The sequence below is a fragment of the Odocoileus virginianus genome, chromosome 6, assembly GCF_023699985.2.
Source record: "Odocoileus virginianus isolate 20LAN1187 ecotype Illinois chromosome 6, Ovbor_1.2, whole genome shotgun sequence".
NCBI lineage: Eukaryota > Metazoa > Chordata > Mammalia > Artiodactyla > Cervidae > Odocoileus > Odocoileus virginianus.
The window spans coordinates 38,507,097-38,534,570 of NC_069679.1; the positions used below are offsets into that span (position 1 = coordinate 38,507,097).

General features: G+C 41.0%; 1 protein-coding gene and 1 long non-coding RNA gene across 2 annotated transcripts in view; one reads left to right on the top strand and one right to left on the bottom strand.

Moving 5' to 3' along the window:
* The window catches only part of LOC139035628 (uncharacterized), a 70,197-nt gene extending 60,074 nt beyond the window's left edge, over positions 1–10,123 (bottom strand). Inside the window, exon 1 of the long non-coding RNA XR_011488258.1 lies at positions 9,738–10,123. This is a non-coding gene — a long non-coding RNA (uncharacterized lncRNA). The remainder of the gene's footprint in view (positions 1–9,737) is intronic.
* RORA (RAR related orphan receptor A) overlaps positions 1–27,474 on the top strand; it is a 778,196-nt gene that overhangs the window by 611,710 nt on the left and 139,012 nt on the right. The gene's annotated exons all lie outside the window — the stretch shown is intronic.

Here is a 27,474-nt window from a genome sequence, read left to right on the forward strand (position 1 = left end):
CATTCTTCTACCTCCTCACCTGATCCCTATGGCTGACCCAACTGCCTCCTTGGGAGTGAGGTCAGGGATTCTGAAGACAGCCAGGGTACACAGGAGGCGCTGTGTAAATAACAGGCATCTTCTGGCCTGACCCCTGGAGAAGGAAATGGCAACCCACTCCAGTACTCTTGCCTGGAAAAATCCCATGGATTGAGGAGCCTGGAGGGCTACAGGCCATGGGGTCGCAAGAGAGCTGGACATAACTGAGCACACATCCTATCCTAACCTATCCTATCCTATCCTATCCTATCCTTCCGGCCTGATTTTTTTTCTCAACAACAAACACTGCATGTGAAGTTTGTTTGGGGTATATAACTTTGGAATATTTTCCTCTTTCTCAATAGTTTTGGTCTTTGAATATCCCTAGTACAGCAATGGCCTCTGTGATTAAAACACTCAAAAACATGCAACAGGAATAAGTTTTTCAAGGCAGTAACTCAATCCATTGTTTTGGTTTGTCTTAGTGTCTCTCCTGCCTTCTCACTGTTTCCTCGGGATCAGTTGTTCTTTTGCTCAATCGTTCAGCAAAAAAAAAAAAAAACTGGCAATGAGACTTCAGGCTCTGGCAGCGATGGGAACTGTGACTCTACTGAGGTCTCCAAGTGCTCAGAAGAGAGGTGGGCATTTACGAAGCCAGGCACAGTTGGGGGTTCACCTGTGCAAGGCTTCACAAGCTCCTGTGTCTTCTGGCTCAGGGACCAGCCCCTACAGATTCATTCACAAACTCTTGTGTACTATTGCTGAACCTTGTTTCTAAGAGAGGTTTGAGAGTGCGGGGACTGAGATTAAAGTTTAAGGCATCATAATATATCTGAGGGGCTTCCCAGTGGCTCAGTGGTGAAGAACCCACCTGCCAATGCAGGAGATGCAGGTTCGATTCCTGTGTCTAGAAGATCCGCTGGAGGAGGAAATGGCAACCCACTCCAGTATGCTTGCCTGGGAAATCCCATGGACAGAGGAGCCTGGCAGGCTACAGTCCTTGGGGTCACAGAGAGTAGGACATGACTTAGCAACTAAACAACAACAATACATCTAAGCATAAAGGAAACATACAGAAGGTCCTTGGAGTCAGGAAAACTGAGGCTAGTAGGTAGCAAACTGTACATATGAAGTTAACAGTAAGGGTCACAGAATGTACTGGAATAGAAGAAACAAGTATGAGGTCCATGCCCCAACCAGTACCAAGGGAGTCATTTAGGATGAGAATAGTAGTCACAGTTTTTGCTAGACTCTTCTTCCAGGTCATCAACATTTCCTACCACAGCCTACTGAGCCCAAAAATAAATATGGGGAGAAAAATCCTTTGCATGTATGAAGCACTTTGTATTTTCTGCCTCCTTCTCAATCCTTAATTAAGCTTTGCAGCCACCCTGTGAAGCCAGTCATTACCACAGGGTGAGGAAAGGGAGGCCCACAAGAGCTATGTGACTTGCCCAAGCATACGAGCTAGACAGGCCAGGCAGGGTGAGACTTCCCAGTTTCTGATGCCCACACCCCATGTGCAATCCAGCCTTGTCACCCTGGGTCTTGGCTCAGGGAATAAACAAACAAATGACTATTACATTGCTTTTACTTCTGGGAGCAATAAGTTCTTATTCAAAATAGGAGCAAGGGGCAAGACAAATGGCATCTAATAGCAAAGAGATGGAAGAGAGAGAGTGGTACCACCACTATCTTTAGGGGCTTGGAGTTCTGCTCTTTCTGAAGTTGTGTGTCCACTTGTAAGATTCCCTTTCTTACTTACATCACCAGGTTTTATTCTGTAAATGACCCATATGTCTTGCTGGGCTGTAGGGAATCAAAAGCGTCATCATGTGCTCTACTTGGTTGTACATAGGTTCGATTGTATGTGATATCATGTCATATATGGTGCACTAGAGAAAGATAATGTGTGGAGAGATATGGAAATTCAGAGGAAGAAAATGTCCCTCCCTGGGGGTCAGGGAAGGCTTCACAGATAAGTGATATTTAAATAGAATCTAAAAAGATGAGTAGGTGTGTGCTAGTTGGAAACAAGGGAAAAGAGCATTTGGGCAACTATGGTAGGGGTTTGATAAATCATGACTTCAGAATCCACCTCCAGATTCAAATCATGTTCCCTATTACCTACAGTCTAAAACTGAAATAGTAAGCTCAGATCCCAACTGTGATATCAAATAAGCTCTCTCTGCCCTTTGAGACATCTCTCGATGCACTTTCCCTAGGCCACATGGAAAGCCAAGACCTTGTCGGATCTCTGAAAATTCTAAGGTTTGAAAGCATAAGAGGGAGGCACCAGGGCTGTTTTCATGGGCACCTCTGGTGCCGAATTTCTGCTTTTCACTGATGCACTTCAGTTTATACAATGTCATTTAGGTACATATATGTGGACATATTTGTGTATGTATATACACACACATATATATCACATGCACATATATATATACATAGAGAGCATATTAAAAAGCAGAGACATTACTTTGCCAACAAAGGTCCGTATAGTCAAAGCTATGGTTTTTCCAGTAGTCATGTACAGATATAAGAGTTGGACTATAAAGAATGCTGAGCACTGAAGAATTGATGCTATTGAACTGTGGTGTTGGAGAAGACTATTGAGAGTCCCTTGGACTGCAAGGAGATCCAACCAGTCCATCCTAAAGGAGATCAGTCCTGAATATTCATTGAAAGGACTGATACTGAAGCTGAAACTCCAATACTTTGGCCTCCTGATGCGAAAAACTAACTCATCTGAAAAGACCCTGATGCCGGGAAAGATTGAAGGCAGGAGGAGAAGGGGACGACAGAGGATGAGATGGCTGGATGGCATGGCCGACTCAATGGACATGAGTTTGAGTAAACTCCGGGAGCTGGTGATGGACAGGGAGGCCTGGTGTGCTGCGGTTCATGGGGTCGCAAAGAGTCAGACACAACTGAGTGACTGAACTGAACTGTACTGGTATGTGAATATGTATATAAAATCCACCCCTTAATTGATTAAAAATCTATTTTACTGGGGTATGGAGAAGATACTGAGCACCAAGCAACAGATTTCTTTCATAGAAACACAGGTAACTTCAAACTGACCCTTAGTGAGCTTGTTATTGAAGCCTTCCAGTAGCTGAAACACTGTAGCTTTTTCTTCACTTTAGCCGTTTGTCACATGTCCTTTTCTCTCACCCCTTTGTTCTTTTTCCCACTCCGTATCTCTGCCTCTCTCTTACCCTGAGATCCCTCGTGATTTCTTTCCTTCTCCTCTCTCCTCCTATACTCCACAGTCCTGCTCAGTTCAGTGGAGTTGTCTCTAGGTTCTTATTGCCCTCCTTGTCAAGGTCATGGCTTATCAGTGGATTTTTCCTAAACAAAGACATTCCCTTTCCTAAGAGAAAGTTTGAAGTATAGTGTTTATAATTTCCATCGTCTATGACTCACCATATCTCTACACAGAGCATGGTCCCTGGCAATAAGTGGTCAGTCAATACATTTGCTCTATGAATTGATTAATCAATTAAATAGTACTTTGAAAAGGTCTGTCTTATCCTAGTGTTTGACTGTACTGTCCTTCTGTCCTGAATGATGGATACAAGGAAGTTTTGCTGTTACAGTAAGACAGGCCCATTGACTGCCCACTGCATGGTACTGTCCACCCATCATGGAAGCCTGGCTGCCTAAATATCCCAAAGGCCAAGTTTGTTAAACAAAATGGTTATTTGGTAAGGCCTGCAAAAGAGCCAAGGGTGGAAGGACACACACCAGTTGAAGCACAGGGTTTGCCTCTCAGGAAAAGAGGAAGAAAGAAGCATGGGAATAGGAAAGCACCGCAGTAGCATTTTTTTTCTTTAAAGAAGAGATCAACTAGCAGTTGTGACATCTTGGGAATAAGGATATGCATTCACCAAGTTGCTGCATTTTTGTAAGTTTTAGATATTTTGTAGTTGTTTTTTTTTTTTTAAGTCTATCACTGTAAAAGGAAAAAAAAAAATCCCATATCAAAGATGGCAACTGAAAATGAAGTTGCCTTTGCTAACAAAGAGACATTTCAAAATATGATGCTCTTCCAAAAGAGAGGCCCGTAGCCCCCCAAAACAGGATACTGCTTCCAGGGAATGTTATCAGCAAGAGGCAAAAACCTCGTTCCACAAGAAATCTTTGTTGCTGGTAGTCTTTGTCTTTTTCCACTGCAATGTGATTACTTCATTACCGACCCATGATAAAGACTCCCATACTTGTCCACTGGGTGTTCCCAACTCTTAAAAATCCTTGATGAGGGGCTCCCCTGGTGGTCCAGAGGTTAGAAATCTGCCTTTCAATGCAGGGGATACCGGTTCGATCCATTTTCCAGGAAAATCCCACATGCCACGGGGAAACTGAACCCATGTGCTTCAACCACTGAGCCCACATGCCCTAAAGCCCATGCTCCACAGCAAGAGAAGCCACTGCTCACGGCAACCATAGCGTAGCTCTCCTCACTGCAACTAGAGCAACTAGAGCAAGCCCATGCAGCACTGAAGAGCCAGTGCAGCCAAAAATAAAAATAAATATATATATTTTAAAACTCTTGGTAAAATCATCCTCTCCTCCCTCCCTCATCTGCCATCTACAGGGAACCTTGCAAAGGGCTCTACGGAATTTTCTCAAACTAGTCCTGTCCCCAAGTCATTTTCAAAGCAGTGTGAAACTAGGTTTTCAAAATGAATCATTTAAGGGAAAAAAAAAAAAATTCCTGATGGCTTCCCATGTTATTCTAGTAACTTCCCAGGAAGGTGAGAGAAACATACAGACATTCACACAGCCGCTTTGGTTACTAATAAGTCTCAGAGAAGCCCATGTCATAAGATTCTGTCCAAGTGGCCACACACTGTCCTGAACCTTCCTTCTCAGTTTTTTGTTTGTTTGTTTGTTTTTTCCCATTCTAGAAGAGTCAGCAAATGATTTCACACCTTTTTGTTTAGCTGCTAAAAGCTAGAGAGTGACTTCCCTCAGGGCTACCTCTGTGGGTTCCAAAAATACAATGGGTTCATTTTCATGCTAAGTGTGCAAAGGCTCCTGGGGGTTGCTAATGAAAGGCCAGGAAGGAAAGAAAGGAGAAAAGAGGGGTCAGGCTGGGGGATGTCCCTGATGGGGGCAGAGGGTCAGCTTCTGCCTAGAATTACCATCCCCCTCCCCACCCCCCCCACCCCCAACCATGGCAGGAGAGAGAGGTAAAGCCCAACAGATAGCTCTTAAGCTGCAAATTAAAAGGCGATCTAATTCAACCCTTCAGCCTGATCTTCTATCCCTAAACCCAGGGTTATTTTTGGAACACACACTATTGTTCATCAAGAAGAGGAGTCGCCTGCTTCAGCCTTCCAGATAAGAAATCTCTTGGGTAGGAAAAATAGCCAGTAACTTGTTTCCAGGTCAGAAAGTAAAACTGTGGGTCTATGAGATTCTAGCTTTACTTTTGAAATTCAAAATCTCCTGGGCCTAAATTATTAGCCATAACAGACTCATCATGTTCTCAATATTACATACTAGAAAGAACACTATATGATGCAAATCACACCATATCTGGCCCAACTAGTCAGCCAGGAATTTGTGAAAAGAGTTCCAGGAGAACTTGCCCATCTATAATTAGAAGAATTTTTGTAAGGCACTGCTGATAGTCGTCTGCCTGTCTAAAAGTTAAACATCCAGTGGTGGTACCTGTTCACTGTATTTCTAAGCAGGCCCTTGGGCAGACTGACTGTTAGAGAGTCCCTCCATGGTTATTGTTGTTCAGTGGCTAAGTAGTGTCCAACTCTTTGCAACCCCATGAACTGCAGCATGCCAGGGTTTCCTGTCCTCTATCTCCTTGAGTTTGCTCAAACTTCTGTCCGTTGAGTCAGTGATGCCATCCAACCATCTCATCCTCTGTCGCCCCCTTCTCCTCTTCCCCTCAGTCTTTCCCAGAACAGGGTCTTTTCCAAAGAATCAGCTTTTCACATCAGGTGGCCAAAGTACTGAATCTTCAGCATCAGTCCTTCCAATGCATATCCAGGGTTGATTTCCTTTAGGATTGACTGACCATCAATCCTCCATTGATGGCACCAAAGTCTGCCTCCCAGTAGCTTCTACTCATCAGTTCTAGACTTGTCCCAGGGCATGTACAGCATAGCATCTTTTCATTAGAAACCTTCAAATATTTGACAACTATCAGACTTGGGTTCAGTTAGGCCTCATTTCAATTAGTCCTTCCTGTTTTCTTCCCCTACCAGAGTTTCCAGTTCCTTCCCTAGGATTAATCCAGTTTGCACAGTGTCCCCCTTACAACCCAGCCCCAGAAGTGGAATGAATAACTCCCTGAACTGAACAACTATGCCAGGCGTGCAGCCTGTGCTCACCTGGGCCGTTTCCTTTAGCAGATTTGACATGCTGTAGAATCATATTCCTTTTCAAGATCTGTGGACTACAGATATGCTAAGCAAACTGTAAATAGGATTGTTGGGGAAACAATCTACAATGCTACTGAAAGAGACATAGCTTTTAAATAGTAGTTTAAGAGGATCCCTTCATATACAAATACTTGACATGCAAATTATAAGTCCTTCCACACTTTTCGTTAAAGCTCATACCCAAAATGCTTTGACTGGGTAAACCTCATATGAATAACTATATGTTGGGTATGTGACAATTTCCTAACTACATTTCTTTAAAATTACTCTGTGATTCTGTCTTGCTGTTCAAGGAAACATAGACTCTTTAGAAACAGAAAGACACAGAAAGACTGTCAAATCCAGTCACAAACTTTTAGGAAGATATTATTACCCCATTTTACCTATTTATTCAGAATTCATTCACCACATGCTGACTGAGTGTTCTGGGCATATTTGGAGGTAAAAAGTATAGTCTTCTTCTTTCATGAAGTTTACATCCCTAGTGGGGAAATCAGAGAAGCCAAATTTAAAATAATTTCATGTAGTGATAAGTGTTATGAAAAAACAAAATGAAATAGGGCTGTGATAGAGTCTTGACCAGGGAAGACAAATTTTAGAAGGGAACGTGTGACCTAGCTGTTGAGAAGGTTTCAGCCACAACAGAATACGGAAGGAACTTCTTCCAAGCTATGGAAACAGCACATACAAAGGGCCTGAGGTACAAGTAAATATGATGTGTTCTCGGGAGTTAAATTAGGCCAATAGAGCTGGAAAATATTAATAAAAGAAGAAAGTGATAGCAGATGACATCAAAGAGGAAAGAGGTAGAAAGGGCCAGATCTCATGGAGCCTCGAAGGCTGTGATGAGGTCTGGATGTTATTCTCAGTAAGAACTCATTGGAGGGTTTCAGGTAGGAGAATGGCATGATTTAACATGCAGTTTTTGAAAGTTCTCTCTGCCTGTTCTGCAATGATGGATTGTACAGGGTTTAGAAATAGAGAGCAAGTTGATAGAAAGCTGTTGATAATTGGCCTTGGTGAGAGAGTGACTTGTACTAGCTTGGTTGCCGTGGGGTTGGGAAAAAAGGGACAAATTCTGGATATACTTTAAAGGTAGAAGCAGTAGGATTTGATAAGAGAAAAACAAGTTTTTTTTTTTCTTTTCAGGGAAGCTTAAATTATTTGCCTCAATTGGGATAAGGAGACAGGCACCAACAGAAGTTAAGCAATCAGTAGTACCATCTAATTTTTAAAACAAGTTATTGGTGTATAATTGCTTTACAATGTTGTGCTCATTTCTGCTGCACAACAAAGTGAATCAGCTATATTATACCTATAGCTGCTCCCTCTTAAGCGTCTCCACCACCTTCCCCCCAGCATCGAAGCCCTCTAGGTCATCACAGAGCACGGAGGGGAGCTCCCTGTTCTATACAGCCCCTTCCTGCTAGGCATCTGTTTTACATATGTCTTGTACTTTAACCCTAATGTTAATCCTAGTAAGACCATGAGATATTATTTTACCTGGTATTTTATGTATTAGGACTCTGAAGCTCAGAGAAGTTAAGTACCTCAAAATCAAACAAAAGTTTAGATTAAGCCAAGATTTAAACTCAGGACCATCTGACACCATATTTCATAACTTTTATTTCATAACTTTCCCCTTTTCCCACATGGCTTGCAAAGCAGTATTAGAGGAGGAACTTGAACACAGATTCCAGGGGAAGCACTCCTTCTGTACATCTTTTCTTCCAAGTTATCACTGTTTAATGAAGTTTTAAGCCAATACCATCATTTGCTTTACATCCTCCCCCATAGTGTGTCCTTACATATTTAACCAAAACCTAGATTCCTTTCTCCCCACAACACCCAGGTAAGGGTGAGATCTTCTCTATGCATTTTAACGACCACAGACATAAGCCGTGTGCCGGCTTCTCTTCCAGAGGAGCTGTAGCTGGAAGTTGTTTGTGCAACCCGATAACAACTCATCTATATTTAGCAGAAAAAGTGGTGGCAAGGATTTGTCCAGCTCAATTTTTTTTTTACAATGTTCAGAATCTCACAGACAGCGTCCTGAAAGGCACATTGGCCCTGACAGTATCTGAGTTGAAAGAAGATACTGGGTTATCCATCTCCCTGGGTTATCCATTAGAAGCCTTGTTCCAAGAAATTATGTGGACATCCACAGTAGAGCAAACACCTTACATGCCCAACACTCCCCATGCCCCCAAAATGAAGAGATACTGGTTCTGTGGGCGCTTTGATAGCTTTTAAGTGTGATTCTAAGACAGGAAGACAAGCATAAAATGTTTAAGGGGGAAATGGACTATTACCTAATTGTTTATGTGTTGAAGAGATATGTACGGCACTTGACTTTTATTTCTTTCCAATGTGGCATGGAAAAGAAATACCAAGTGCAGCTTATGGTTTAAGAACAAAGATAAACTTGCTTTGGGGGGTGGAGGGGCGGGTGTGTGAAAAAAATTACACCAGGTATTCTGAAGTGCTTACAAAACTAAATGATTGCCACCATAGAGGCTGACTAGCACTTATGCTTAAAGTGACTAATTTTAGGCTGAAGCACAGTTTTCAGTTTTCTTGAGGGAGACAAAACTAGATATCATACATTGTCTGTGACTCTGACCCCCATCACTGTTGGTCAACCAGAGAGAATTATCTACTAATGAAAAGGCAGAACAATTAAACACTAAGAAAAGAGGAAAGTAGAGACCATTAAAGAAAAATGGAAAATTTTAAGACGGTAAAAGAGCACCAATTGCATCACAAAAAGGGAAATTACAAGGAAAATAAATTGTAGCGGGTCAATGCTTACTGATAGTCTACTTTTTAACATGCAAGATGTATCAATCCTTGGTTGTCAAGAGGAGAAAAAAAAGCTACTGCAAAAGATATATAGCTTTAGATATAGAAATTTTAAGAGGTAGTTTTTCATACGTTCTTCCAGTCCCAAAACTCATTTTGGGTTAAATCTTATTCAGAGGAAAAGCACTTGGTTTAGAAATGTCCTTTCTCATTTTCACAAAATCTGTTCTAATGAGATGAGTTTTAGTGTTGCTGTGTCTATTAAGGAAAGAGGTAAAGAAGCATAAAATATACTTTTGGTACTATTGCACTTTTGGGGACTAAGGCTTCCAGTACTGTATTTTCAGAAGTTAATTAACAGACCATTATGAAGGGGAAAAAAAATTATGTAATTTGAGGGGAAATGAAAATATAATGAAATTAAAGAAGAAAAAAGTCAACTATAACTCTGTCATCCTAAGATACTTACTGTTAAGCCTTAAAAACAAAAAATTATTTGGCACATACCTTATAGAAACCTAGCAGGACCATCGGGCTTTCTCTCATTTTTCATTTTGTGACAGTTTCTGGCAATTTTCTGCAGATACATGGGTTGAAATCTTTACTGGTGCCCTAGAAGCAGAGATGATCTTTCAACATTAAACGTCTTAATCTCCTCAGTGGAAATTTTCTTCTCTTGAGATGAATAAAAAAATGCGTAATTCTTCTTCTACAAATTACTATTACTATGACTGTCAAGAAACTAAGAAAGTCCTTTCTGATATTCTGTGTCATAGCAGGAACTAACACTGTATCTTTTTCACCTAAGACCCAAAACTATAAAGGCAGCAATTGTCTTTCTCCAGTAATTTGAAACAATCTTCTTTGTGCATCATCTTGGCCACCTTTTAAGTGGAAAGAGTCTAATGCAAAAGATAAAAGAATTTCAAAAAAGAAGAATTAGGGGTGGAGAAACTACTGGTAAGAGAATAAGAAAAGAAATCAGTAGAAAACCCTGAAATGCAATCTTGCATTTTTAAGAATAGTCTTGAATACGTGTATAGAGAATACATATAAAAACTGTGGGGAAAACAGTAAGTGGTGCCAGGATGTTAGTTTATTAGGAAAAAAGGAATTTTTCCTCATGCCATGTAACAAATTAGGTTCTAGGTAGATTTAAGAAATACTATTTTTGAAAAATTTATTAAAAAACTAGAAGAATGTTATTTCTGCATATTTATCTAGTCTAGATGGGTAAAGTTTTTATATACATTAAAGCAATGGAAGAAATATCAGGGTAAAAGGCCAATAAATTTAAATACAGAGAAATATAAAATTTCTGTACCTCAGAAATAATCATAACAAAATCAGAAGGCAAAAGCAAACTGGTAAGAAGATGTATTTTTTTTTTCAAAACTTGAGACACAAAGAAAGCTAATAACTGGTTTATAAAGTGTTATAGTAAATCAATGAGAAAATGGACAAAGATTATGAGCTGATCATTCACAGATGGGAAAATACAAATAGCTAATTATATACTGAACAATTCTCAGCCTCACCAGCGAATATGTGTATAGACAAAGTTAAGTAATAGGGACATGACAAAATAGCAAAGATTTTTAAATGACATTAATCAGTGCAGTCAGAGCTTTAGGAAGACATTAATGTATGGTATTAATGTAAATTGTTATAACCTTCCTGGTAATATGTACTAGAGACTGAAAAAATGATATTCTTTGATCCCATCTTGCTGCTTCTAGTAGATTGTCCTAAGGAGATAATTTGAAGTGCTAAGATTTGTACACACACACAAAATATTTATTTAAGTATACCTGAGATGTCTAATATTAGGAAAATTATCAGTAAATTTTGATATACTCCTATGATAGAAAATTATATTGCCGTTAGAATAATATTTAAAGAATGAATAATAGCATGAGAAAAACATTTTTGATTGATTGAACAAAAACATGGTATGTGAAATTCTGTGTAAGGAATGCTCAGCTATGTGAAGCAAAAAAAAAAGAGCATAGGAAAAATTACTGGAACCATTCCTAAATGTGGCTGCATGTGACTAATAAGATTTAGTCATGTTTGTGCATGCTTTTTGAAACTTCTGTATACATTGCAAACTTTCTACCATGTATATGTCTTAATTTTAGGAAGGAGAAATTGAACCTGAATGGGCTTCAGAGTATGCTACCCAAAACTTGCTTAAGGAAAAGAACTTATTTTGAACTGAAAACAACTGAGAAAAAGCAAGCACAAGACAAGCCCTGTGACCTCCCCATTACTACCAGGAAGAACAGGCTGATTCTTAACCACCAGAGGCAGCTCTAGACTCTTAACCAGCCTAGAAACTGCACCAGAGGAATCTACATAACAAACTTTGCTGAAACAATCTTTAGTTTCCATTGGTTCCCCCATGTATTTACCTTCCTACTGTTTACCACCCTTGGAAATCTAAAACCCTTCACCTTGGCATTGTCACTTCTCTATAAATTTATTGTTCTTTCCTAAGATGCCATAGAGTGTTTAGAATGCTTTTCAGATGGCAAGAATGGTAAAGAACCCATGTGCCAATGCAGGGGACAGAAGTGACACGGGTTTGATCCCTGGATTGGGAAGATCCCCTGGAGTAGGAAATGGCAACCTGCTCTAGTATTCTTGCCTGGGGAACCCACAGAGGAGCATGGTGTGTTTATAGTCCATGGGGTCACACAGAGTCAGGCACAACTGAAGCAGTTGAGCACACACACACACAAGATGCCACAGAAGCTCAACTTGGAATCATTCCTTTGAGTTTCTCATCACTGAGTATCCTATGTGTAGAGTTCAGAAACTTGTTTTTCTCTCATTCATCTTTTATCATTCTAATTTGCAGAACCCCAGACATGAACGAAGGTGGGTAGAGGAAAAATAATTATTTTCTTCCTCTGTAAATTATCATAATAATTTTTAAAAGAATTGATGGTAGGCATCTTTCTTCAGCAATCTTAGATTGTGTTCTGCTTGAGAGTAGAGACCACTGGATACTTCAGATCCGTAAAGGTACTCTAGCTATCGTGAGTCAGTTTCCTCCAAAGGGCAGATTGCTAGGTGATTTGTAAGGTGGCTACTTTCCCTTCTTCTCCTTCCTCAAGGTTTAGTTTCCTCTTCTCTTTCACCCACACTTGATCTAAATAAAAGCCAGGGAATATGAGCAAGACACCACCACCACCACCCCCAACACCTTTCCAAGAGTGGCGAGATGGAGTAGTTTCCATCTCTCGTTTCCAGTCTGAGAAGAGAGACTTGAAAGGAATAAAACACAGATTTCCTGCACAGTGAAAAGGAGTGGTCTCTGTAAGGACCTGGGTGAACTTCTCTGCCCACCTGGTAGACCATTTCTAAATACGCATAAACATGCTTCACCGGGGAGTTCATTTGAGAAACAGGCAGAGGGAACGTTGAACCTAAAAAATTTTATTTTGGTGTTTTAAAATGGTGACTCTTAAAGTGATAAACCCTGTGATCACTATCGCTATTAACAGCATTACAATCACAGCGAGAGCCAGATCTGAAAATGAAGGAACTGAAAAGGCACTCAGTCATACCAGAGTTGATTTGGGCAGAGGAAGGGAGATAAACAGGCTCAGTATTTTTCTCCGGACAAGTTCAAAGTGAGTTGGGTTTTGTTGTTTTTTTTTTTTAGTTGAAATTAAAAGCAAAACGCAGATTGTACTTTGTCCATCTCATTTACTCTAACAATTTTAAGCATGTTTCTTTCTGAGGAAATGGAGGGCCAAGTCTCTGATCCATTTCTATGAGACCACACAGCATCCCTGAATGAAAGTATCACTGTCCAAGAAGCCTTAGATGTTTTTGGAAAGCTGTTTAGCTGGTTCTTTTCCCTTTAAATCTTGTTGTTGTATTCTGATTGCAGAAAGCATATTTTAAATGGATAGGGACAAATGTAATTAAAATCTAAGTACACAGATTTGGGGTGTCTGGCCAGGAAAAAAATGTCAGTGATTACAACTTCCTCCAGTTTGATTATATTATTCATTGCGGCTGTGTTTTCTTTATATCTAGAACCCAGGAATTAGGAAAATCTAGCTTTTTCATCTAATTTTCTTTGGATTCAAAGCTCTCTTTTTTCCTCTCTTGCCAACAACAACAACCACCAAAACATCTAATTTATTTGAGTCAGGACTAAAAGACATGATTCACCACCTTCCATTGCAGGGAATGCAGGTTCGATCCTGGTCGGGGAGCTAAGATCCCACGTAGCGCAGGGCAGCTAAGCCCACATGCCACAACTAGAGAAGCAATACAGTGAAGACTCAACACAGCCAACACACACACACACACACACACACACAGAGTTCATTTGTTAAAAAAATATGATATTAAAAAAAAACACAGTTCAGCCATATGCCACCATCACCCTAAGATTTCATATTCACTCCCCTGAGAATAAATAAAAATAGCACATTATCCTCACACTTGGTGGTTAGGAAGAGAAATACATGGGAAGGGTGTAAAGTAATAGCTCTCCTTACATTGCAACGTGAGGGCCACGGTTATTTGAACCCCTCCACCTGCCCTGAGGCAGCCCCCTTGTGCAGAGTCCCAGCCGCAGCAGCTTGGCCCAGGTGACAGAAAACATTCAAAAGAAGCAGAGAGCCGGCCACACTCCATGGGTTTCATTAGCTCACTTGTTGTGTAGGAGGGAACGATGTCTGAAGAGCTGTGCACTTGCTAACCAAAATGATCATCGCTTAGAAACAGCAAGAAGTTAGATGTTTATCAAGTACCTGGAACCAGAGCTGACTTTCTGTGAAACATCAGTGTGGAATCCAAGCCAAAATCTCGCACTTCTATTTGGCTGAGCCTGAAAGAAGTCATCATGTCAGAATTAGTAAGGCAAATAACAAAGAGGGGAATGAAAACAAGCTGATGTGGAAAAGGGCTGGGAGGAAAATGCCTGCGCTACAGTAATTGCAGAAGAGCTGAGATTGAGAGGCTAAAAAAAAAAAGCTGGGTGCATTTCTCTCAGAAAGACAAAGTCTCAAATGCAGAAGGGGTGTTGAGTTTCTCAGGTAGGCCAGGAAGAAGACCGTGGTTAACGGGGTAAGCTTAAGTGTGGGCTTCCCTGATAGCTCAGCTGGTAAAGAAGCCCCTGCAATGCAGGAGACCCTGGTTCAATTCCTGGATCGGGAAGATCCACTGGAGAAGTATTCTGGCCTAGAGAATTCCGGGGACTGTATAGTCCATGGGGTTGCAAAGAGTCGGATACAACTGAGCGAATTTCACTTTCAATTATGAGGTGATACTTAAAATTCAGATTGAAATTGGTTTCGATAGAAGTGCATGTGTTTTTTATCTTTGGTTTTTACTTAATGTGAAAGTAATAAACAATTATTTTACTTATGAAAGTGCCATCATCACAGGAAAATAGAATGTATAAAAGGCCCTCAATCCCACTGCCCTACAGCAGAGATTATCTTTTGTTAAAATGAGGGGTAAAAATATTTTTCATGTGATTTGTAGTATATGTTTTAAAATAAAGCTATGGATAGTTATAAAGTGGGAAATATTTTTAAGATAATACCAACTTTATCAAGTGGATATGTAGAATCAAAAGACACCAAATAACCCTATAACTAGGAAAATAAAAGTGCATCAAAATATTTTAAAAGTTGGGGGTATTCTTCATATTTTTAAACATATGCTAATGTATATTTCAGTGTGTGTGTGTTGTGAGTTCAGTGCCTACTACTTTGACTCCAAGAGACCCTAAAAAGTTTCCAACTTTCTAGCCATGGGGAGAAGGAAAGAATATCTGAAGATCATTGGTAAATAATACTTTGGATCTCTGTGGCTTATAAAACTGAATTTCAGTCCTATTTAAAGAAAAGTTCCTGTGGCAAGAAGTCTTCATATGTGTTTCTCAGGCAGAAGAAGGACAGAAAAAAATTACCCACAAGACTTGGATTGGGCAATTAATGGTTTCTACTAATTACTCAGCAATTTCAGGCAATTCTCCATGTTCATACCATCCCTTTCCTTTGTGTAAAATGGGAAGGGTGATGGAAACTCTGAACTTGGGGACTCCGTCTCCCAGCACTGCTACCAACTACACCTGCCTTTGGGCCAACTCTTCTCAGCCAGGGTCACCACTCTGCTAGCTCACGGGAGCCAGGAGGCTTCATTACCTGTGGTTTCAAAGACCTCTGAACTCTCTTAGGAAGGGAAGCTGTTGAAGTTCAATGTCATATTATCCATTTCCTGAAGCATTCATTTTAGAGAGAAAGAGAATGGAAGAGCACATACAGTGTGCTATGCTCCAAAGGAAATTTAGAAAAGGATTTTCTATACCTTTTAATTTGAGAAAATGCTTCCTGGTTTGAGAAAAGTTACAACAGACTCCCATACAAATAAGATGCTTCTCAGAAATTAAATTTTAAATTAGCTATTAATTTAAGGTCATCGAAATCCAAACTGACTGTGTTCACCTTTTCTTTCCTTTACTAAAAGTTGTTCTGTGATTACCCCCATTAGCCCAAATCTGTATGATGTGCAGTATCCCTGCAGGTTTTATGCTCCTATGGCATACCTGGTACCACACTGCGACAAAGTTTCCACAAAACTAAGGATGGGTTCATCGGAAGCCTGCCAAATTTAAGAACTTTTATTCTTCTAAGAGTGCATCTTTCCTACTTTGGAAATATCCAAATGTTATTTTCTTTTATGAATTAATGATCATTGAAGATGGCAGTTGTGGTATTTTTAACATTCTTATTTGATCAAAGTTAAACTTGGCAACCATATATTGATCTTCTCACAATTTCACAATTTCCTTTTCTTTTTACATTTTACTGCTCTGCAAAATCCAAACTCTGGAAAACATCAGTCTGTGACTAATTCTGTCTATATGGTAATGGGGAGAATGCAGATAATCACCATTTTCAATCCGAAGTATCAAATTCCTCCCCTACTAAACCATGAGCCTCAGCTGATGGTAAGTAGGACACCCAATGTGCTTGAATTGTGTATTTCTCTCCACCCTCTAATGGGGTTCCTAAAATTAAGCCACTGAAAGGCCAAAAAAGGAGAAAGCAGAGGCAAAAATTATCTGAATAATCAATAAACTGGTTAAGCAATGGACCCAGTGTTGATGAATAAAAGTCTGTCCTATGCAGTGTTTGGAACATACTTACATTAAAAATTTATTCAAATTTATTTTGATTCAAGTCTAACTGAACATTCTGTGTTTGTCTGGAAACCCCACACCCAATACTATCTGACCCTTTTGAAAATACATAGGAAGTGAAATCTGACTTTAAGTAGCCCATACCTATAAATGACTATTAATGAAATACATCTAAGTGGTTACTAATGACATAATCTTACGGTTGTCTTTATGTTGTCTAGTTTTCCTATCTAAATGTGAAATATTTAGATGACTGGGTTTTTTATAAAACACAACAACCTTCAATTTAATGCAGAGGAGCGTAAAACACATTAACTTGCCGCCAATTGGCTTACCTTGCGAATGAGCTGATAACCGATGTTTACAGGCAGGTCCTGCCAAGTCATCTCAGCTACCCACCTCCGTGTTGACAGTTCAGGTGCTGCAAAGCAACTCCCTTCAACCCACGTAATGTTTCAGGATCTGAAAGTTTGTATGTGGCAAGAGAAGCAGAAAGCCAGGATCCTGCAAGGTGCTCTTCCATTCAGCACACAGCCGACATAACTTGTTCTTTGTTTCTTGTCTTGCCCTCTGATGCTAACACTGATACAAAGTTAGAAACACTACCTTTGGAAATAATGTCATTTGCAGCAACATGGATAACCCAGAGATTATCATACTAAGTGTACTAAGTCAGACAGAGAAAGACAAATAACGTAAGATATCACTTACATGGGGAATCTTAAAAAAAAAAAAAGGATACCAGTAAACTAATATGCAAAACAAAAATAGACCCATAGACATAGAAAACACCCTTATAATTAGCAAAGGGGAAAGGGGAGAGAAGGATAAGTTAGGAATTTGGGGTTAACATATACATATTACAGTATATAAAATACATAACCAACAAGGACCTACTATATAGCATACAGAATTTTACTCAGTATTTTGTAACAACCTGTAAGGGAAAAGAATCTGAAAAACAAATATATATATATATATATATATATATATATATATATCTGAAAAAGAAATAAATATACTTACATATTTATATATGTATATCTGAATCACATATATATCTGAATATATATATATATATGAATTACTGAGCTGTATGCCTGCAATTAACACAACATTGTAAATCAACTACAGTTAAAAAATAAAATTAAAAGAATTGAACTCTACCTTTTTTCACCAAACTACCTGGCAAATGTGGAGTTCCCCACCTTACCTTGAAACAAAAGTAAAAATAAAACTGTCCAGTAGTGCTAGTAACCTGCCTGGTAATATCTGCAGGGAAATTTACTTTCCATCTGCAAAGTCGACGCCTATTTTCTGATAGGGAAATGAATTGATACAAGCTGGAGATTGGTGGGAAAGCAAGAGTCTCATTTAAACGAATGTGAATGTGAAGAGTGCTTTGTTTTGTTTTTTTGCCCCTGGCCACCTCAAGGCTGCTGTAGAAGTAACGTATGGGGGGCGGCAGGGGGCGGTGGGGGGGGACCTATATAGTGAACAGTGTTTGCTATATTTGAATATATTCAAATGAATGGAAAGTGAAACCCAAAATGTAGAATCAGAGGCAGTTTTCTGGTCAGTCTCCAGGTGGGTTGCTGAGGATTGGGATAGGAAAGGTGAATTAGATGGTCCCATCCTGGGACCCAAAGCCATCTACCAGGTGAGTCTGGGCAGGTCATGTTGTCCTCTGGACATTAGTTTCTCTCCTTCTCAAATGAAGGCATTGCAGCAGTTAACACTTGCATTCCTTTCTACCCCTGATCTAAGGTGGTACAGAGGAGAGGAGAAATTCCTACAAGTCAGTGAACAGGACTCATCTGCTTACCTTCTGGGGGTTCGAAGGCTGTCGATTTAAAATGGCAAAGACACGTTGATTGATCTCGTGTTCTGACCTTCAGATGGAGAAGTGCAGCCACTCTTCATGCCTTCCTCTGCCCACTCCTACCTTGTCAGAGGGAGATTGGTTGTGTTCTTGGTCCTCCCAGGGACCCCATGAGCTCTGTCACCAACAGTCCCTCTGGACTTCCAAACACACAGATCATCGTTATCTTTCTTTTTCAGGGCTGTTACTTGGGTTGGATGAGAAATAGGCAGAGTTCAACCATTGTAATTATTTATATAGGTACACAGAGATGACACATACTGCTTTAGTTTCTAAATCATACTGTGGACTCAGAGTCTCTTTGCCATATACTTTCTAGTCCCTTTCCCACTGGGCTTGTTCCAGTCAGAATCTATGAAACACTGCCCTTTGGTCAGCATTTGAAAATTGAACTCATATGGGGACGTGTATACTTTTCAGGGTAATCAGCATATATTCCAATTCTGTCCTTTGTAACCATGTAGACAACATGGTGGAAATTATCCAAGATTTCAATGAAATCCTTTCCGTCCTGAGTCCAGATGCTCACTGATTTCCTCATGCTTCCACAGATGGCTGTTCTTTATTAACACTAAATCCTAGAGCAAAAATCACAAGTCTTCATCTTCCATTTTATATTTCTCACTAGGGAGCATTGATGTGAGTCCCCTGTTTTTCCCTTTGGGCTCCTTGGATTTATGCCAACACCAGAGCAGTTAAACCAGGCACTCCATTCGCCTTCCAGGAACTTCTGTGTTATTCTCATTGGTGGGGTGCATTCTCAACTTGGACATACGTTCCCATAGCCCCCAGCCCCGCTTGACCCCAGTTTTTCCTGACTTTCCACTTTTTCACTGTGAAATCTTCTTGGCCTTCCCAAGATGGAAAATCACTGGATGGCCTCTACCTCTTTGCAGCCCACACCTATTACACTGCTGGCATTTGCCCAAATTATGCCACCCCTTCAGGATCACCTGACACCACTGTGATCAGTCTCATGAGCTGGCAGCATCCCACTGCCTACCCAGGTATTGCTCCATCCCAGGGCCTCTCAGGGCTCATGGATTTTCTCACTGTCTCATGTCTTGACTGACTCATCCAACATCAACCCTTTATCGATTCAGCGAGATAAGTTGAGTGCTTCTCTCTGTGGGTCATGTGCTCTGCCAGAGGGAATTAAAAAATGCAGTCTTGTCCTCAAGGAGCTTAGAGTGCAGCGAGAGAGACGGACAGTAAAGGAATAATCATACTTTATGCAAAAGCTGTGAAGAAAACAATTGCTGAGAGAGATTGGTGAAGCCTATTTTTAAATTGTTATTTATTGGTTTGTTTTTGGCTGCACCGGGTCTTCGCTGTTTTGCGCAGGCTTTCTCTGGTTGCGGTGAGCAGGGGCTGCTCTTCATTGTGGTGGCTTCTCTTGTTGAGGAAGGAGCTTGGGCTCTAGGTGCCCGGGCTTCCGTAGTTGCAGCTCACAGACTTGGAGCATATCTTTGATCATGTGGTCTGCAGTGAGAAGCCAGCCGTGAGAGGAGAGGGGTTGGCAATGTCTTCCAGACCTTGGGCTCAGCAGGTAAGCTGACCATAAGGCAGGGGGGAGCTAGGGCGTGTTTGAGAACTGAAAAGGGCCTCTCTAAATCCTGCCTGCTTTTCCAGTCCCTTCTTTCAGAGATGTTGCTGGCTTCACCCACTCAGGCTGAGCTGCCGCAGGTAATTCTCTGCGGCTCTCCTTCTTCAACACATGCTATCTTTTGTAACTGAACTGTGTGGGGGATCTTGGCAAGACTTGGCTTCCATACTTCATCTCTCCAAGAGCATTGATCAAGATTCCATTTATAGGTACCGTGCTAAGGAAACAGCTGAATTCCAGTCAGTTCATTCACCATGAAGTCAAAAGCCTGGTCTGTTGTAGGTGATATATTCTAGATATTTTGCTTAGAAATAAAGAAACCGCAGTCTAACCATGAGGAAAACATTGCTACTACCGCTAGGTCACTTCAGTCGTGTCCGACTCTGTGTGACCCCATCCCTGGGATTCTCCAGGCAAGAACGCTGGAGTGGGTTGCCATTTCCTTCTCCAATGCATAAAAGTGAAAAGTGAAAGTGAAGTCGCTCAGTCATGTCTGACTCTTCGCGACCCCATGGACTGCAGCCCACCAGGCTCCTCCATCCATGGGACTTTCCAGGCAAGAATACTGGAGTGGGATGCCATTGCCTTCTCCAAGGAAAACATTACAAAACCCCAAATTGAACAACATTCTATAACACACATGATCAATATGCCTCAAAATGGTCAAAGTCAGGGCTTCCCTGGTGGCTCGGCGGTAAAGAATCCACCTGTCAATGCAGGAGACAGGTTTGGTCCCTGGGCCGGGAAGATCCCACAGCCTCAGGGTAACTAAGCCCTTGCGCCACAAGTGCTGAACTTGTGCTCGAGAGCTGGGGAGCCACAACTACAGAGCCAGTCAATGTGCTGCAGGTACTGAAACCCAAATGCTCTAGAGCCTGTGCTCTGCGAGAAAAGAGGCAACCACAATGAGAAGCTGGTGTACCTCGCCGAGAGAGTAGCTCCCGCTCACTGTAACTAGAAAAAAGGCCACGAGGCAGTGAAGACCCAGCACAACCAAATAAATAGTTTTTTTAAATTGTCAAGGTCATCAAAAACAAGAAAAGTTCAAGAAACTGTCACAGACCAGAAGAGGCTAAGGAGACGACTAAATGTGATGTGCTTGGATGGCATCTAGAACAGGAAAGGTCACTGGGGGAGAAACTAGTAAAATCTGAATAAACTATGAAAATCAGCTATTAGCAACAACCCAGGAACTTCCCTGGTGCTCCAGTGGCTAAGACTCTGTGCTCCCAATGCTGGGGTCTCAGGTTCCATCCCTGGTCAGGAAACTAGATCCCACATGCCACCACTAAGAGTTTGCATGCTACAACTAAATATCCTGCATGCTTCAATGAAGATCAAAGATCCTGCATGCTGCAACTAAGACCGAACACAGCCAAATAAATAAATATAAATAAGTAAAAAACATTAAAAAAAATAGTAACAACCTATTGTTGATTCCTTAGTTTTAGTAAATATACCATCATAAAGCCAGATATTAACGATAGGGGAAACCAGGCAAGGGGTATAGAAAAACTCTCTGTATTATCTTTGTATCTTTTTTATAAATCTAAGATTCTTCTAAAATAGTTTATTTAAATTCAAAATAAATAATCAAGACATGGAACCTGTCTTCTGTGAGTTTACACTAGAGTCAAGACAACACACTTTTAAATAGACACTTGCAATATAGCACAATAAGAGTAATAATGAAATTATGTACCGAATACAGAAGTAGCCCAAATGCAGCCATGATTGTCACTAAGAATTTAAGGACTGATTCACTGAGGAGGGAAATGCCTGGAGCTGGGTTTTGAAGGATTTTTGGAGTTTGAAGAATGTAGAAGACAGCCTGGAAAGGTCAGCACGGAATCCTCTCAGGCAGTTTGGCATCAACAGAAGAGAAACAAGGAAGAAAAGCAAAGAGCACCACTTGGGTGTTTGCTGACCAGTTTTGGTAGAACCGTTGGTAACCTCATTATTGGGGGCTCAGGCTTGAGCATTATTGTCCCGCAGAATTCCCTCCCATTACTCTCCACCCAACTGTGCTGGCCATCTGCTTGGTCATCTTGGACTTTGAAGTTCACGGGACCAAGTTTCGGGAGGTGGATAGGAAGCCAGGAAAAGACAAGAGTGCAGAGAAGCACAGGAGCTGTAACATAAGGACTGAGACAAGAGCTCAGTGGTCAGGCATGGTTATTATCCCCTAACTGGCCAGGCCAGAGTGTCTGCCACCCCCATGACTGCAGGTCCAGGAGACACAGGGTGAGTCCACGGAGAGCAAGGGCTTTGTGCTTTGTTGGTGCCGCACCCCCAGTGTCCCTGTGGCTGGTGCGAGGTCAGTTCTCAGAAAAAGATTTGCTGAGGGAAAGAAAAGGCTGATCCCCAAGCCCTCAGCCACAGGGAAATGAAGCCGAATGGGAACCTGGCCTGGGACAGCCCACCCTCGAGTCTGGAGGTGGCTGACCCCCAGTGGGGATGGCTTCTCAAGTCGTCTCTCATGAGACCAGAACAGGTGGTCCAAGAAGAGGAGGCAGTCAGGAGGCAGCTGAAGCACAGAGGAGAACTGGGGGTGGAGAAGCGTGTCGAAGGACCATGCTCAAAGGACTCGAGAAAGCAAGATGAGTGAGTGAACCCAGTAGATAGTGAACAAACCAACTGGTGTCAGAGAAGAGAAGCCAGCAGACAGGCAGGAGCCACGGCCCTGAGAGATGCTGCGCTGCCCAGGGCAGTGAGACTGGAGCAGCGGCAGATTTTCCATTTGCAAGGGCCCCCTGGCTCCATGGTACCAAGGACCTCTACAATGACCTGTAAAGTGGAGGGAATTCCACTGACAGCATCATGGTTTGTGGTGGGATTGAAGCAACGTTATCTGCACAAAGCTCCTAGCACAATGCTTGGCACCTAAGTGTTCCATATTTCTTTTTGAGATCATTATTATTTTATTGTTCTTATTAGATTCTCAGGAGAACAGAAATCTTATTACTCCACCTGCAGCCTTGAGATGAGCATCCCCTAGCCTAGTGTGTCTTTGTTCCAAGGCTGACCCACCTGAATTGAGCTGTGGGTAACCAGGGAAGTAAGGTGTTGAGAGAGCTCTGAAAATACATCTTACCCAGCCCTACCCCCAGAAAATGGTAAAAGGTTCATCTTTTTACTTTGTCATTTAATCAGTGGTTTCACACACATTAACACTGTTTATTTAATTGTTTTGAAAGGGTACATGATACAATATTTGAAAGCATGTAAAGCAGAGGTGTGTTCATGCTTGGTCACTTTGGTTGTGTCTGAATCTTTGCGACCCTTTGAAACATAGCCCACCAGGCTCCTCTGTGCATGGGATTGCAAAAATAGGGGAGTGGGTGGCCATTTCTTACTCTAGGGGAACTTCCTGACCCAGGGATCAAACCCATGTCCCTTACATCTCTTGCATTGGCAGGTGGGTTCTTTACCACTAGCACCACCTGGGAAGCCCTTCAAGCAGAGGTAAGCCCTATCTTTTAGCCAGCTATCAGTTTCTTATGCAATCTGTTAGAAACAATCCATTCTATGAATATATGAGCATGACAAACCCAAACATATGTATTCAAATATATTTATACACACACAAACATACACTGTTCTACATACTGGTTCTTCTCAATTAACACTATATATATATGTTTTGTTTTTAATTGTCTGTACTGGGTTTTAGTTGTAGCATGCAAGTTCTTAGTTTCAGCACACAGGATCTAGTTCCCAGACCAGAGATCAAACCTGTGTCCCCTGCATTGGGAGCACAGTGTCTTAACTATTGGACCACTAGGTCAATGAACACTACATCTTTAGAGCTAATTCTGTAGAGTCCATACAGAACTGCATTATTCTTTTTAATGACTGGGTAATACTCCATTTATGGATATACCAAAAGTTACCTAATCCTTTACTAATCAACTTTTAAGTTGTTTCAGACTTGACTGATACAAACAGCACTGCTGCGAATAGCTTCAAGAATATGCCATTTTGTATATATGCAAATAGATGTACTTGATAAATCCATGGATGTGGAGTTGTTAAGAAAATGGGAAAGATGAATGTGTAATGTCAGTGAATACTGCCAAGGGATCCTCCATAGAGATTTTACCAGTTTACATGCCCACCAAGAATGTATATGACTGCCTATTGCCCTACACCCTTACCAACCAGAATGCATATGGTTTTTTGTTTTTTTGTTTTTTTTAAGGATCTGGTTTTGTAGCAAATATAAACATATGAGCAAAAGCCTTTTGCCCAGCTTTTTTTTTTTCCTGAAGGCCAGTCTGTCCCTCTGAATGTCTCTCTCCTCTCTGCTCCTGTACAGATATGTACATGACACAAAGCCTTGCCTTCTCCCTTGTTTGATTTTAAAAGCTTTGATTCCTGCTTTTTCATATTGCAATAGGTTTTCATCTTTGGTGGTTTCCATTTGCAAAAAAAAAAAAAAAAAAAAAGGTAATTCTTGGGTGAGTATTTTCACTGAGTACCACAGTCCTCAATGCAGAGGGTCCCTTAATCTTTGCAGAAGCGATTACTGCTGCCAGTATGTCAGGACCCATTTCTTCATTAATTTTTCCAAAGCCCTGATAATACTGAGGGGATGGATACTGGGGCCAGTAATGCCCAGTAATTCGCAGTATTTACAGAGTTTCTTTGTCTGAGATCTCAAAGTACCTGACAACAGTAAATCATCATTCCCTTGGCTCTCTCAAAAGCATCTTTGAACCTAGATGGATAATGCAGAGAAATGAAAACCCTGCTTTCTAGCCAGATTGTTTGAAAGGTGACCTGGAAGAGAATGCAAATGGATCAGCATAGTTTCTACCATAGCAGCAAATAACTTTGGTTGCTCTCATTTTTCTTTTCTTTTCTTTTTTTTTTTTTTACCTTTTTCTAGATGCTTTTCCAGTGGACTGTCTGTGTATAAGCAACAAATAGAAAAATGTCTCTTCCATGCATGTGGTAAATGAGTTAAATGATATCCAGGAGTGAGTTCCTGGATGCAAGCAGACATGTGCTTAGGCCTTCAGGCCACTCACATTCTCAAAGGTCTGAGTCTCTGCTCATCTTTTCTATCTGAGAAAATGTAAATACAACAGAACACAACTTCCATTGGCCCAGGAAAAGAAAGGAAGAAGGGAGACAGGGCAGAGGGTGGAAAAAAAGGGAGGCACATAAGCGGAGGGGAAGGTCTAATTTGGATCTGATGTTTTCATCCCATGTTGGACTGTCAGAAAGCCCAGTGCTGCTTCATGCATATCTGATCCCACCAGTAAGTAACTATCTTCATAGATATTTGCCTCACTCCACCCCACTCCTCCCTACATTTTCCCTACCCCATAGTCTCCACAGTCTCCATATTCTACACATATTACGCACAGAATATCAACCACAGAGCAAGTATCTTAGTGAGAAAATGTTAGCAAATAGCATCTCATATTTCAGATACAGAAACCAAGGCACAGAGAAGCTGTAATTTATTTAGTGACAGAGATTCAGTGTTAGACACACATATACCAAACTACATCTACCAGATCAGGAATTATCCATGCATAGGGTTGATTTTTTTAAATTATATACAAATAACACTGAAGAATGAAATGAAAGTAAACATTACTGCAGTCCCACTGCCCCAACCAAGCATACTGCTTTCATCCCCTCTCCATGTCCTCTGAAATTCTGAGTCTACATGCACATGAACTAGTAACTAGAACCTTGAGAGTATAAAATTGTGGGCAAGAGCCCAGGCACTGGAGCCTGGCCACTTGTGCTTATATATCCAATTCCACTGTTTGAGTAGCTGGGCCTTAGTTCAGTACCCACCTCATGGAGCTATTATGGAGAACCAATGAAATATCCATATTAAGTAGTTAGCAAAGTGCCTAGAATATAGTCTGCTTCTGGTATAAGTCAGCTGCTGATGCTGCTGGCATTTATATAATTATAAAATTTTGCTTTCTGGTTTTTAAAATATATTGAAAACAAGTATAGAAAAAATTGTTTGATAGATCACAAACCCTTACTAATCTGATTGCCCACTCCTGGTGGCACTATTTCCTTTAGGTTCCTGGGGGAGGGGGGGTTCCACTGCAGAGGAACAGGCAGCATCTTTTAGGCCCTTTCCTTCAAGACCCTCAGCAGACCACACCTGCTATGGGCTTCACCACTGTCCTGACCCTCTCACCCTTCAAGTCTCAAAGGTTTTAAGAAAAAAGAATAGAGTGGGAATATTGCACATCAACTATACATCAATTCTAAAAAAAGAACAGGGTGGGGGAGTGAAGAGGGAACCACAGAAGATGCTGCACTCCTCAGAGTTCCCCAAGCCTAGGTGGCTCGCTGCATCCATCTGGCCTAGGTGTTCTGATTATTGCCTTTCAGAATGATGGTAATGAAAGACATTATCATTCTGGTAGTTTTCAAACAAATTGAGTATGTTTTGTACTTTACATTTTTTTTTTAGCTTTTTGTATTGCTGTAATTTCAAATTTATAGAAATTTGCAAGTATAGCACAAGTGCTCTTTATCCAGATTTATCAGTTGTTAATATTTTGTCCTATTTGCTTTATCAGTCTCATTCTCGGTCTCTCTCTGCCCCTCACCATACACAAATGTGTGGATATGTGTATATATACATATATATTATGCATCTATATGTGTGTATATATATTACATATATATATATATATATATATATATAGAGAGAGAGAGAGAGAGAGAGAGAGATGGGGAGGAAGAAATTTCCCTTTACTCTCTCAGTGTGGATTTCCTAGGAATATGGTCTCTCTCTTCTGTGACCACAGTACAATGATCATAATCAGAGAATGTAATGTTGATACAAGACTTTCCTCCAACCTCCAATCCAGTTTTTGTATTTTTAAAGCTTCCCTTGAAAAAGCAGGTATGGGACAAAGATGATAAATGTATATCACAGCCTAATTAGGCCACTTGTTCACCTGGTGACCTTCTCGCCAGAGTCATTCTTCAAAGCCCCAGCTCTAACAAGGCTCCCCTGAAAGCCTTTGTGTCTTCTCTCCCATCTGGCAGAAAAAAACCATCTCTGCCCGTCAGCTCTCCGTGCAGAGATAGCCCTTCTAACACAGAGCTACCATTTATACTGTCTGTCCACACCGGACTGTGAGCTTCTCAGGGTTCCCAGGGCCCCTTGCGTAACTGACAGATCGCCGGTGCTTAGGAAATGTTTGTTAAAAAAATGTATGAGCAACTTGTATGTCCTGGCTGTTGTAAATAGCACTGCAGTGAACACTGGGGGTTCCTGTGTCTTTTTGAATTATGGTTTTCTCAGGGTGTATGCCCAGTGGGATAGAGGGTGGAGGAGGTCCAAGAGGGAGGACATATATGTATACATATATCTGATCACCTTCATTGTACAGCAGGAGCTAACACAACATTGTAAAGCAACTATATCCCAATTAAAAAAAAAAGAAGAATGATCACATAGACAGAATGGAAGCCTCAGGTTAGTTGAACTTGATAAAGAGTTAGATTGTTTCTTTAAATCTATATGCTGAAAATTCAGCGGTACACAATACAGGAGGTAAGATTATACATCCATTTTAGGAAC